We start from the raw sequence: 14,803 nt of genomic DNA, 5'->3' as shown, positions 1-14,803 counted from the left end.
AGAGTTTTCATGCAGCAACTAAAAGATTCCATATGCTGCAGCTTAAGAGATCCCACATGCTGTAACTAAAATAAAAAAAAGATTCCATATGCTGTAATGAAGATCATAGATCCCACCTGCCAACTAAGACCCAGTCAAATAAATAAATAACCCAATCAAATAAATAATTTTTTTAAGTTTATGGGCCATCATACATAGTCCAGAGACTTTAGAGTTATGGCAGGAAATCCTAAAACCTGCACAATGAATAAGTCTCTGAGAGCACTAACAGAAGTACCTATTGATTTTAACTTAGACATTAGAGCCTTTTGTTGGGGTGCCATTTAATGTGAGCTCATTTGTAAGTAAAAGCGACTAAGGAAAATTCGTAAATGAGGAATGTGTTGTTTCCGATTTAATTTAACTTTTTAAAAAAAACTTTGGCTGAGCTAGGTCATTGTTGCAGCATGTGGGCTTTTCTGTAATTGGGGCACATGGGCTTCTCTTGGGGACTTCTTGCTGTGCTGCATAGGCTCCAGAGCACATGGGCCAGTAGTTGTGGCACATGGACTTTCTCTAGTTGTGGCATGCAGGCTTAGTTGCCCCATGGCATGTGGGATTGTAGTTCCCTGACCAGGGATCAAACCTGTGACCCCTGTGTTGGGAGGCTGATTCTTAACCATTGGACCATCAAGAAAGTTTAATTTAATTTTAATTTATTACTTATTATGTCAGAATGTTTATGCCCACTCTGTTAGTCTGTTCAGGCTGCTATATAAAAAAAAATAAACAACAGAAAAAAAATTTTTTTCACAATTCTGAAGGCTGAGAAGTCCAAAATGGATGCACTGATAGATTTGGTGTCTGGTGAGGACTAGCTTTCTGGCTCATAGACAGTCTTTTCATTGTGTTCTCACATGGTGAAGGGAACAAGCTAGTTCACTGGGACCTCTTTTCTTTTTCTGGTTATAATTTAAATTTATTTATTTATTTTTAATTAATTAATTTATTTATTTTACTTTGCAATATTGTATTGGTTTTTGCCATACATTGACTTGAATCCGCCACGGGTGTACATGTGTTCCCCATCTTGAACCCCCCTCCCATCTCCCTCCCCATCCCATCCTCCAGGGTCATCCCAGTGCACCAGCCCCAAGCACCCTGTATCAGGCATCGAACCTAGACTGGCGATTCATTTCACATATGATAATTTACATGTTTCGATGCCGTTCTCCCATATCATCCCACCCTCACCCTCTCCCACAGAGTCCAAAAGACTGTTCAATACATCTGTGTCTCTTTTCTGTCTCGCATACAGGGTTATCATTACCATCTTTCTAAATTACATATATACGCATTAGTATACTACATTGGTGTTTTTCTTTCTGGCTTACTTCACTCTGTATAATAGGCTCCAGTTTCATCCATCTTATTAGAAATGATTCAAATGTACACTTTTTAATGATTGAATCCTATTCCATTGTGTATATGTACCACAGCTTTCTTATCCATTCATCTGCTGATGGACATCTAGGTTGCTTCCATGTCCTGGCTATTATAAACAGTGCTATGATGAACACATGTCTCTTTCAATTCTGATTTCCTCAGTGTGTATGCCCAGTAGTGGGATTACTTCCATGTCCTGGCTATTATAAACAGTGCTGCAATGAACACATGTCTCTTTCAATTCTGATTTCCTCAGTGTGTATGCCCAGGAGTGGGATTGCTGGGTCATATGGCAGTTCTATTTCCAGTTTTTTAAGGAATCTCCACACTGTTTTCCATAGCGGCTGTACTAGTTTGCATTCCCACCAACAGTGTAAGAGGGTTCTCTTTTCTCCACACCCTCTCCAGTATTTATTGCTTGTAGACTTTTGGATAGCAGCCATTCTGACTGGCATGTAATGGTACCTCATTGTGGTCTTGATTTGCATTTCTCTGATAATGAGTGATGTGGAGCATCTTTTCATGTGTTTGTTAGCCATCCGTATGTCTTCTTCGGAGAAATGTCTGTTTAGTTCTTTGGCCCACTTTTTGATTGGGTCTTTTATTTTTCTGGAGTTGAGCTGCAGGAGTTGCTTGTATATTTTTGAGATTAATTCTTTGTTCATTGCTTCGTTTGCTATTATTTTCTCCCATTCTGAAGGCTGTCTTTTCACCGTGCTTATAGTTTTCTTTGTTGTGCAGAAGCTTTTAACTTTAATTAGGTCCCATTTGTTTATTTTTGCTTTTATTTCTAATATTCTGGGAGGTGGGTCATAGAGGATCCTGCTGTGGTTTATGTCAGAGAGTGTTTTGCCCGTGTTTTCCTCTAGAAGTTTAATAGTTTCTGGTCTTACGTTTAGATCTTTAATCCATTTTGAGTTTATTTTTGTGTATGGTGTTAGAAAGTGTTCTAGTTTCATTCTTTTACAAGTGGTTGACCAGCTTTCCCAGCACCACTTGTTAAAGAGGTTGTCTTTTTTCCATTGTATATCCTTGCCTCCTTTGTCAAAGCTAAGGTGTCCATAGGTGCATGGATTTATCTCTGGGCTTTCTATTTTGTTCCATTGATCTATATTTCTGTCTTTGTGCCAGTACCATACTGTCTTGATGACTGTGGCTTTGTAGTAGAGACTGAAGTCAGGCAGGTTGATTCCTCTGGGACCTCTTTTCTAAAGGCACTAATCCCGTCCATGAAGGCTCCATAGATTAGGTCCATAGGACCTAATCACTTCACAGGCCCCCACCTCCAAATATAATCACTTCAAAGGAACAGGTTTCAACACATGAATTTGGTGCCACAAGTGGCTAATCACTTCTATTGCCCTAAGGTGGCTCCCACTTGGGCTAGTATCTAACTATGGCATTTAGCCAATTAGAATTGCTCATATTTAATATTCCAACAGCTTAGAAATTGGAGTAAGGAGAGACAAGGAAACTACCAGCAGACACAACAGCAAGTAACAAGATTAAAGTAAAGCACACTGACTTCCCAAACTGTTCTCCTCGTGGTTTTGAATGAATCAGTAAGCAAGAACAGACCCCCAAGAAGCTATACAAGTCAGCAGTCATGACCACTTTATCCTTCTGACAGTGTCAAGTATTTTATAAGATTGAAAGATTTTTTTGACAACAGAACATAACACAACACTCACATAGATAAGAGGCAGAATTCTTTGTTACTTAAAACTCCAAATGAGAGAAGTCTGCCAAACAGGGCCTTAACCCAAGCAGGGTTAAGGACAGGCTAACAGCAAAAAAATATACTGTATTTGTTTTTCTCTGTCTGACATGTTCACTGAGCAAAATACTGTCCAGGTCCATCCATGTTGTAGCAAATAAAATGTCATTCTTTTTTATAGCTGAGTAATTCTATGTATATACCACTTCTTTATGATTCATCTGTTAATGGACACTTAGGTTGCTTCCATATATTGGCTATTGAAAATACTGCTGCTAAAAACATTGTGGTGCATATGTCTTTTTCAAATTAGTTTTTGTTTTATTCGAATATGTACCAGGAGTGGAATTTCTAGATCACATGATAGTTCTATTTTTAGATTTTTGAGGAATCTCAGTACTGTTTTCCATATCGACTGCACCAATTTCCATTCCCACCAACAGTGCATAAGGGTTCCATTTTCTACACATCCTTTCAAACATTTGTTATTTATTGTCTTTTGATGATAGCCATTCTGACAGATGTGAGCTAATATCTCACTGTGACTTTGATTTTCATTTCCTTGATGATTAGAGAGGATGGGAATCTTTTCATGTGCCTGCTGGCTATCTGAATGTCTTCTTTGCAAAAATGTCTATTCATGTCTTCTGCCCATTTTTTAATTGTTATCTGGTTTTTTGATATTGAGTCATGTGAGCTGTTTATATATTTATTTAACCCCTTATCAGCTGTATCATTTGCAAATACTTTCTTCCATTTGGTAGGTTCTTTTCATTTTGTCAATGATTCACTTTTCTGTGCAAAAGGCTTTAAATTTAATTAGGTCCCATTTATTTATTCTTACTTTTGTTTGCTTTATCTGAGAAGACCTATCTGAAAATATATATCTGAGACTTACTTCAAAGAGTATTCTGCCTGTGTTTTCTTCTTGGAAGTTTACAGTTTAGTCTTACCTTTAGATATTTAATGCATTTTCAGTTTATTTTTGTATATGATATGAGAGAATGTTCTAATTTTACTCTTTTACATGTAGCTGTCCAATTTTATTAGCACCACTTATTGAAGGGACTATATTTTCCCCTTTGTGTATTCTTTCCTCCTTTGTCACAGATTAATTGATCATAAATCCTTGGGTATATCTGTGAGCTCTCTGTTCTGTTCCATTGATCTATGTATCTGTTTTTGTGCCAGTATGATTATTGTAGTTTTGTAGTATAGTCTGAAGTCAGGAAACATGATACTTCCAGCTTTGTTCTTTTTCCTTAGGATTGCTTTGGCAATTCTGAGTCTTTTGTGGTTCCATAAAGATTTTAAGATTCTTTGTTTTGGTTCTGTGAAAAATGTCATCAGTGCTTTGGTAGAAATTGCCTTAAGTCTGCAGATTGCTTTGAGTAGTATGGACATTTTAACTATATTAATTCTTCCAGTTCATGAACAAGGGATATCTTTTCATTTCTTTGTATCATCCTGAATTTCCTTCATCAGTGTTGTATAGTTTTCAAAGGTCTTTCACTTCCTTGATCAAGTTTATTCCTAGGTATTTTATTCTTTTTAATGTGATGTTTTTATATTCATAGATAGATAAACATTATTCCTATGTTTACATAAAAACGAATTGATGTTGAACAGGAAAATGTTTTCCCAAAGGGTTAAAATTTATCAAACAATGGAACTTGATCCTTCCTCTTAGTTTATCTCTGAGTTCAGTTCACTGACACATCATTATTAGTATCCACCCTCACTAATCATTTTCACACAATATCTAAAAGACTTTGGGTGCCACTTACCATTCTCTGGAAATCTCTTAAACTACTTTCAGTTACAAGAGAATGGCAAGATTTTTATCTGTTCATATTGTATTCCATTGGAGGCAAAAATACATCCCTCAATTCTCTTGTTTAAACTATGGTTGTTCCACTATGGAGAACAGTATGGAGACTCCTTAAAAAACTGGAAATAGAACTGCCATACGACCCAGAAATCCCACTGCTGGGCATACACACTGAGGAAACCAGATCTGAAAGAGACAAGTGTACCCCAATGTCCATCGCAACACTGTTTATAATAGCCAGGACATGGAAGCAACCTAGATGTCCATCAGCAAACAAATGGATAAGAAAGCTGTGGTACATATACACAATGGAATATTACTCAGTGATTTAAAAGAATGCATTTGAATCAGTTCCAATGAGGTGGATGAAACTGGAGCCTATTATACAGAGTGAAGTAAGTCAGAAAGAAAAACACCAATACAGTATACTAACGTGCATATATATGGAATTTAGAAAGATGGCAATGATGACCCTATATGCAAGACAGCAAAAGAGATACAGATGTAAAGAACAGTCTTTTGGACTCTGTGGGAGAAGGCAAGAGTGGGATGATTTGAGAGGGTAGCATCAAAACATGTTATTATCATATGTGAAGCAGATCGCCGATCCAGGTTTGATGTATGAGACAGGATGCTCAGGGCTGGTGCACTGGGATGACTCTGGAGGATGGGATGGGGAAGGAGTTGGGAGGGGGGTTCTGGATGGGGAACACATGTGTGCCCGTGGCTGATTCATGTCGATGTTTGGCAAAAACCACTACAATATTGTAAAGTAATTAGCCTCCAATTAAAATAAATAAATTAAATTTTTAAAAAAACTTTGGATGTTGTCAGTGTCCAAATAAAGAACTTAAAACTAACACATAAAGAACACAGTATAATCTCTGTATAACAGTAACTTTGCTTTAAATTTTTCTCATTAAATAATTATTTTTATTATCTCTCTACAAGAAAGTTATAAAAAAATACCTGTAAAAACATTGAAAAGGTTCTTTAAAAATCCTGGAATGAAAAATTCTGAAGTATAAATTATAGTACATCTTCTATGATTTGCAAATAAGAATAAAATACATTCTTCAAGCTAGAATTTCTGAATAATTTTGACAGGAATTTTCCAGAAGGAGCCAGAACATCAAACCTTAGCAATTTTCTATTTTCATCCCAACTGAGTTTTTGAAAAGCTATAAAAACTATTGATAGATGTAGTTCACACAGGAACTTGCTTATGCCACTAATGATGAGGTCAATCTGAAGGACAGAGATTTGTATCCTAGACACACCAAGCTCTTCCATGCAACTGATTGAAGTGGTCATCTCTTACTTTTTCCCTTATGTTTTAAATAAAAGTAAATATACATATGGTAAAAAAAAAATTAAATGGTACAGAAAGATTTAAAATATTCAGTAAATACCCTTTTCTTTCATAATTTAGAAAATCTGATGTCTTCCAAATCATCAGTCACATGAATAATCTTCAAAGTGAAGTCAACCTTGGAGTCTCTTCATTTGAAAATTATTCTCAGGACTTTTAGAAATTGTTGATTCTCTCATATATTACCTCTGTTACAGAGGTAAGCCATGAAGTCGTCTTCTTTAAAAAAAAAAACAAACAAAAAAACACCTAACTAGAAAGCAATACGCACAGTCTACTCAGAGACAAGTCCAGGCAGGCAGCACCTTGTACTCTATGGTTCTGGTCCTGGTTATGAGCAGAGTTTCTGGTATCAACTAGAAACATTGGCCAGTGTCAGGAACTCAGCAGAGCATTTCCTAAATGCTTTGGATCCCCCTGGCCAGTTGCACATCCTCTGGGAAGAGCATGAGGTAGCGGGCATGTCAGGAGAAGAAATAAACATCCTCGAAGAGGTGAACTAGAAATGCTTCTGCCGTCTCTGGTAGGGCCAACAGGGCATGGGCTTGCCAATTGAAGTCCATACCATGAGTGAATTTAACACGTTTCTCTTGCCAGGAGGCAGAAGAGGTTCTTTTTTAATAGCAGGTATGTGCTCTTCTGAAGAGTTCAGATCTCCTTCAGGACCCCATGTCTCCTGTGAGCAAGTTGATGGGAGAAAGTACCTAAGGACTGAGCCGGCCAGTGAGCAGCGGGAGCCAGACTCAAGGTGTGCCTCCTTGGTGTTTTGGGCTTGTGGCTTTGGCAGCCCTGGCCCATAGCATGCACACAGAGTTGTAGGCCCACAGCTCCTTCTCAGTTTTCCACTCTGGGGGCAGAGGCTGGGAGAGCCAGGAGTGCTCTGGCCATATGTCCTGGCTGGGTGGTGTTCAAATTATCCACCTGTTGTGATTTTAAACATAATTTCTTTTAAACTTTCTCTTTCTTATAGTTCATTATTAGTGTTGGTAAGCAACCAATTTCTATATACTAATCTTGTATCCTGCAACTTTACTGAATTCAATTATTGATTCTAATAGTTTTGGGGTAGAGACTTTAGGGTTGATGTATTCATGTCATCTGCATATAGTGACAGTTTTGCTTTTTCCCTTCAGTTTGGATGTTTTGTATCTTTTTCTTGGGTGATTACTGTGGTTATGACTTACAGTACTATGTTAAATAGAAAAAGTGGGAGTTGACATCCTTGTCTTGTTCCTGATTTTAGAGAAAAAGCTTTTAGATTTTCAACATTGAGCAGGATGCTAGCTGAGGGTTTGTCATCAATGACCTTTATTATATTGAGCTATGTTCCCTCTGTACTAACTTTGATGATAATTTATATCATGAATAAACTTTGAATTTTGTTACATGTTTTTTCTGCATCTATTGAGATGCTCATGTGCTTTTTATCACTCATTTTGTTAATAGGGTTACCACATTGATTTGCAGATAATGAACCATCTTTACATTCCTAGAACAAAACCCACATGTTCATGATGTATGATTTTTTAATATACTGTTGAATTCAGTTTGCTAATATTTTGTGGAAGATTTTGGTATCTATATTCACTAGAGACAATGGTCTATAATTTTCCTTTGTTTGTAATGTCTTTGTCTAGTTTTGGTCTCAGGGTAATGGTGGCCTCTTAGAATGAATTTGGGTGTCTTTCCTCTTCAATTTTTTTTGGAATAGTTTGAGAAGGATAGATATTAACTCTTCTTTTTATGTTTAGTAGAATTTCCCTGTGAAACTATTTGGTTCTGCACTTTTGTTTTCTGGGAGCTTTTTGACTACTGATTCAATTTCATTACTAGTGATCTGTCTGCTAAGATTATCTTTTTCTTCCTGATTCAGTGTTGGAATATTGTCTGTTTCTAGGAATATATTCATTTCTTCTAGTTTGTCCAATTTTTTAGCATATAAATGTTTGTAATATTCTCTCATTATTTTTTGCATTTCTCTGTGATGTCAGTTGTAATTTCTCCTCTTTTATTTCTTATTTTGTTTATTTTAATCCTCTCTCTCTTTTTTTTTAATGAGCCTGGTCAAAGGTTTATCAATTTTGTTTATCTTTTTAAAATTGGTTTCACTGACCATTTCTATTGTTTTTTTTTTTTCTTTTTCTTTTCTTAAGTTCTCTATTTTGTTTATTTCCCCTCTGATCTTTATTATTATTCCTTCCTTCTGCTGACTTTGGTCTTTGTTTACTCATCTTGTTCTAATTCCTTTAAAGGAATTAGGTAAGTTGGGTTATTTACATGAGATTTTTTTCTGTTTCTTGAGATAAGCCTATATCACTATGAACATCCCTCTTAGAAATACTTTTGCTATATCCCATAGATTGTGGGAAGTTGTGTTTTTAGTTTCATTTGTCTCAAGGATTTTTCCTGATTTCCTCTTTGATTTCTTTATTGGTTTTTTAGTAGCATGTGGTTTAGCCTCCATGTGTTTGTGTTTTTCCCCCATTTTCTTGCTGTAATTGATTTCTACTTTCATACTGCTATGGTTGGAAAAAATGCTTGACATAATTTCTATCCTCTTAAATGTATTGAGACTTGTTTTGTGGCCTAGTTTATGATCTGTCTTGGAAAAAGTTCCATGTGCACATGAAAAGAAAGTGTATTCTGTTGGCTTGGATGAAATGTCCTATAGATATCTGTTAAGTCCAACTAATCTAATGTGTCATTAAAGATCATTGTTTCAAAAAAAAAAAAGATCATTGTTTCCTTATTGATTTTCTGTGTAGAAGACACCCATTGATGTAATTGCAGTTTAAAATTCCCTACTGTTATTCTATTATTGTCCATTTCTCCCTTTACATCTGTTAATATTTGCTTTATATATTCAGATGTTCTTATATTAGGTGCATGTATATTAACAAATGTTATATCTTCTTCTTGTATTGAACCTTTTATCATTATATAATGCTTTTGACAAAAAGTTATAGAATTTGTTTTGAAGTTTACTTTGTTGAGATGAGTGTTACTACCTTTGTTTTCTAGTCATTTCCAACGCATGAAATGGCTTTTTTCACTCCCTAACTTTCAGTCTGTGTTTTTTTCATTGAAATATAGTTGATGTACAATATTATATAAGTAACAAGTGTACAATATAGTGATTCACAACTTCCAAAGGCTATACTCCACTGGTAGTTATCACAAAACACAGGCTATATTCCCTGTGTTGTACAATATATTCTCAAAGCTTATTTTGCATGATAGTTGTATCTCTAAATTCCCTACCCCTATTTTTCCCTCCTCTTTTGCTCACTGCACTGGTAAACAGTAGTTTGCTCTATAAATCTGTGAGTCAGTTTCTTTTTTGTTATACTCACTAGTTTCTTATACTTTTTTAGATTCCACATGTAAGTGACATCATACAGTGTTTTTCTTTCTCTGTCTGACTTATTTCACTTAGCATAAGACCCTCCAAGTCCATCCCTGTTGCTTCATTGCTTCAAGTGGCAAAATTCCATTGTTTTGTGTTTTCAATATCATATTTTACATCTTTTTGTCTATCACCTATTTATTATAATTATACTTAATTTCCCAACTTTTGTCTGTTAACCTTCATATTTGCTTATTTAAATGGTTGATACCTAACCTTCATTATATATTTGCCTTTACTAGTGAGAATTTTTCTTTTCTATAAATTCTTAGTTCTTGTTGTAACCTTTTATTTTCTGCTTAAAGAAGACTCTTTTAACATTCCTTGTAAGATCCATTTAGATTAACTCTTTTAGGTTTTGCTTCTGAAAAGCTCTTTATTTCCCCTTTAATTCTGAATGATAACTCTGCTGGGTAGAGTGTCCAAGGTTGTAGATTTTCCCCTTTCAGCACTATAAATATATCATGTCCCTCCCTTTGGCTTGCAAAGTTTCTACAGAAAAATCAGCTGATAGCCTTATAGGGGCTCCTTTATTTGTTACTCTTTGTATGTCCCTTGCTGCCTTTAAAATTCTGTCTTTAAAAAAAAATTCTGTCTTTATCTTTAACTTTGCCATTTTAATATGATATGTTTTAAATCATACCAATGTCTTCTTAGGTCAGTTTTCAATACAATGGAAATAAATACAAAAATAAACAAATGGGATCTAATCAAACTTATAACCTTTTGCACAGCTAAGGAAACCATAAACTAAGTGAAAAGACAACCTACAGACTGGGAGAAAATATTTGCAAATGATGCAACTCATAAGGCCTTAACTTCCAAAATATGCAAACAACTCATACAACTCAATAACAAAAAAACAAATAATCCAATTTTAAAAAATGGGTAAAAGGCCTAAATAGACATTTCTCCAAAGACACACAAATAGCCAAAAAGCACATGAAAAGATGCTCAACATAACTGATTATTTGAGAAATGCAAATCAAAACTATAGTGAGTTACCAGCTCACACTGGTCAAAGTGGTCATAATTAATGTGGATCCCTTTGGGTTCATTTTGTTTGGGAATTTCTTCAATTTCAGGAAACTTTCAGCCATAATTTTACCAAATATATTTGCAACACTTTCCTCTCTCTTCTCCTTCTGGGAACCCTATAATGCAAATATTAATATGATTGATTTTGTCTCAGAGCTCTCTTAAAATTTATTTTTTAATTTTTTTTTTCTGTTTGGTGCTCTGATTGGGTGATTTTCATTTTTCTGTCTTCCAAATTGCTTATTCTTTCTTCTCTATCATCTAATCTTCTCTTAATTCTTTTTAGTGTAATTTTGTTTCAGTTATTGCATTCTTCAGCTGTGACTGGTTCTTTTTTACATTTTTTAGTTCTTTGTTAAAGTTCTCACTGTATTCATCTATTCTGTTCCCAAGTTCAGTTATCATTTTTATTACTAGTGCTTCAGTGCTTTTATCTGGTAAATTATTTATCTCTGTTTCACTAGGTTTTTCCAGGGGTTTTTTCCATGTCCTTTAGTTTGAAACATAGGCCTCTGTCTTCTTATTTTGTTTAACTTTCTCTGTCTCCATGAAATTATGTGAAACAGTTACCTACCCTGGTTTTTGTGAGATAGCTGGAGCTGAAGTGAGCATGGGTCACATATATCTCCAAGGTGTCCTGGCAACCATCACTTTGGTGGGACGTAAGGCTGGAGGTGGAGGAGTAGAGACAGAGCCAGATGTGAGCTTCTCCTGTGCCTAATGGTTTGCAGATAGGGTGCAAACCAGGGGCAAGGCCCAAGGGTTTGGAGCAGAAGCTCTGAAGAGTTGGATTTCTCCCCATGTGTGTGATGGCACTCTCTGCCTTGGTTGGGATAGTGGAAGGGACCTGGGGGCTAGTGACTTCATATCTGTGCTGGTTCACGTTTTCCCCATTATGCATTCCTTGGTTAGAGACTGAGTTGGGTCAGAGGGTTTATAGTCACATTACTGAGCTGATTTTGCTCCTGCTGAAAATATTAGTGCCTACCATGGAACTAGTTTCAGTTGAGTTCAGTTCAGTCGCTCAGTCGTGTCCGACTCTTTGCAACCCCATGAATCGCAGCACGCCAGGCCTCCCTGTCCATCACCAACTCCCAGAGTTTACTCAAACTCATGCCCATCGAGTTGGTGATGCCATCCAGCCATCTCATCCTCTGTTGTCCCCTTCTCCTCCTGCCCCCAATCCCTCCCAGCATCAGGGTCTTTTCCAATGAGTCAACTCTTCGCATGAGGTAGCAAAGTATTGGAGTTTCAGCTTCAGCATTAGTCTTTCCAATGAACACCCAGGACTGATCTCCTTCAGATGGACTGGTTGGATCTCCTTGCAGTCCAAGGGACTCTCAAGAGTCTTCTCCAACACCACAGTTCAAAAGCATAAATTTTTCGGCACTCAGCTTTCTTCATAGTCCAAATCTCATATCCATACATGACCACTGGAAAAACCATAGCCTTGACCAGACGGACCTTTGTTGGCAAAGTAATGTCTCTGCTTTTTAATATGCTATCTAGGTTGGTCATAACTTTCCTTCCAAGGAGCAAGTGTCTTTTAATTTCATGGTTGCAATCACCATCTGCAGTGATTTTGGAGCCCAAGAAAATAAAGTCTGACACTGTTTCCACAGTCTCCCAATCTATTTGCCATGAAGTGATGGGACCAGATGCCATGATCTTAGTTTTCTGAATGTTGAGCTTTAAGCCAACTTTTTCACTCTCCTCTTTCACTTTCATCAAGTTAGCTCCCCCTAAATGTGAGCAGGAACTTGTGTGCTGGTAATGGTTGCCTCCACCGTGGTCTGAAGCAGGGTTGGGTCTGAGCTGGTTCTGTTTCCTCTAAGTGTACACACTCTTTTTGGTAAGGACAGCCTTCACAATGGAGAGCAGTGCCAGAGCAAGAGGGGATAAAGCTGGCACCCAGTGTGGCTGGGTGTACACAAGGGCTTCTCTGGCAAACTGGCCAGAGCCTCAGACAGTTTTCAATCTGTTTCTTGTATGTTGTTCCTAGTAGTAAGCAAGCATGTGCAATGCTCTTCAAGAGTGTACATACACACACTGGAATATTACTCAGCTATAAAAAATAACACATTTGAGTCAGTTATGAAGTAGATGAACCCAGAACCTATTATACAGAGTGAAATGTCAGAAATAGAAAGACAAATACCATATATTAATGCATATGTATGGAGTTTAGAAAGATGGTACTGATGATCCTACATGCAGGGCAGCAAAGGAGACACAGACATAAAGAACAGAATTTTGGACTCAGTGGGAGAAGGTGAGGGTAGGATGATTTGAGAAAATAGCATTGAAACATATAAATTACCATATGTAAAATAGATAACCAGTGAGAGTTTGATGTATGACGCAGAGCACCCGAAGCCAGTGCTCTGTAACAACTTGCAAGGGTGGTATGGGAGGGAGGAGAGTTGGAGGGGGTTGGGGATGAAGGGGACACATGTATATCTAAGGCTGATTCATGTTGGTCTATGGACCATCATACATGAATAATGGTGGGAACCATCACAATATTGTAAAGTAATTATCTTCCAATTAAATAATTTTTTTTAAAGTGTTATCTTGGTTTCTTTCATCTCTCTCGTAAGTCCCACTGGTTTTCAAAACAGCTAAAAAGACTCATCTTACTGGTGTTGGACCCTTGTGCTGGGGTACCTTAAAGTCCTTGTTCCTTTCAGGTAGGATCCCTGAGCCCATGATATTCCCTGCCTCTTTTGTTTTCCTGCTAAGGTTTGGGTTCTGACCAGATGGCTTCTACTCTCTTCCTAACTAACTTCATGTGGATCTTTCTTTACAGTGCCGGTTGTAGAAGAGCCTTTCTGACAGTTTCCATGTTGTTTTCAGTAATAATTGTTCCACATATAATTGTATTTCTGATTTGTTCATGGGGAAGTTGAGCTCAGCATCCTCCTTTTCTACTGTCTCTGTTTTCCTCTCTGTGTGTAACTTATTGAAGACTCACCAATTTGCTGTTAACAGTAACTTCACAATTGTACATTTCTACTAGTAATATATGAGTTCTCTATAACCTTGCCTACACCTATTTTTCATTTCAGCAGTAGTAGTAGTAGGATCCTCGTGGGTGTTAAGTGATATCTCATTTGGTTTTGATTTGTATTTCACTAGTGACTAGCAGATCAGTCCTGGGTGTTCATTTGAAGGACTGAGGCTGAAGCTGAAACTCCAGTACTTTGGCCACCTCATGCAAAGAGTTGACTCACTGGAAAAGACCCTCGTGCTGGGAGGGATTGGGGGCAGGAGGAGAAGGGGACGATAGAGGATGAGACGGCTGAATGGCATCGCTGGCTCAATGGACATGAGTTTGAGTAAACTCCGAGAGTTGGTGACGGACAGGGAGGCCTGGCGTGCTGCAATTCATGGGGTTGCAAAGAGTCGGACACGACTGAGCGACTAAGCTGACTGACTGACTGACTGACTGACTAGTCACACTGAGCATCTTACCATGGGCTTGTGCTTACTTGTATAACTACCTTGGAAAAATTCCTATTCAAGATTGAATTGTTTGGTTTTGAGTAGTACAGATTTTTTATATATTCAGCTCTTTGTTTAGTTTGCTATTCTTGTCTTCTTCCTTAAGACAAGTTAGGTTATTGATTTGAAATATTATTCTTTTAAAAATAGAGGTTTGCAGCTATAATTTTGCCTCTGAGTACTGTTTTTGTTTTCCATAAATTTTGGTATATCATGTTTTTATTTATCTCAATGTATTTATAAATTCCCTTATGATTTCTTTTCTGTTCTATTATTTATTTTTAAAAAATGTTTAACTTCCACATATTTGTGACTTCTCTAGTTTCATTCAATGGTTGTCATAGAGAAGGTATTTTGTATGAGTTCAATCTTTTTAAATTTATTGAGATTTGTTTTGTGGCCTAACACACAGTCTGTCCTGGAGAATGTCTCAGTCACGCTAAATGAAAACTTTTTTTTCCTCTGGGGGTAGAGTGTTCTGTATTTCTGTTAGATCTAGTTGGTTTATAC

This window comes from Dama dama, chromosome 19, assembly GCF_033118175.1.
Source record: "Dama dama isolate Ldn47 chromosome 19, ASM3311817v1, whole genome shotgun sequence".
Taxonomy (NCBI): Eukaryota; Metazoa; Chordata; class Mammalia; order Artiodactyla; family Cervidae; genus Dama; species Dama dama.
The sequence above is the reverse complement of the archived record's forward strand: the minus strand, read 5'-3'. Positions refer to the sequence as shown.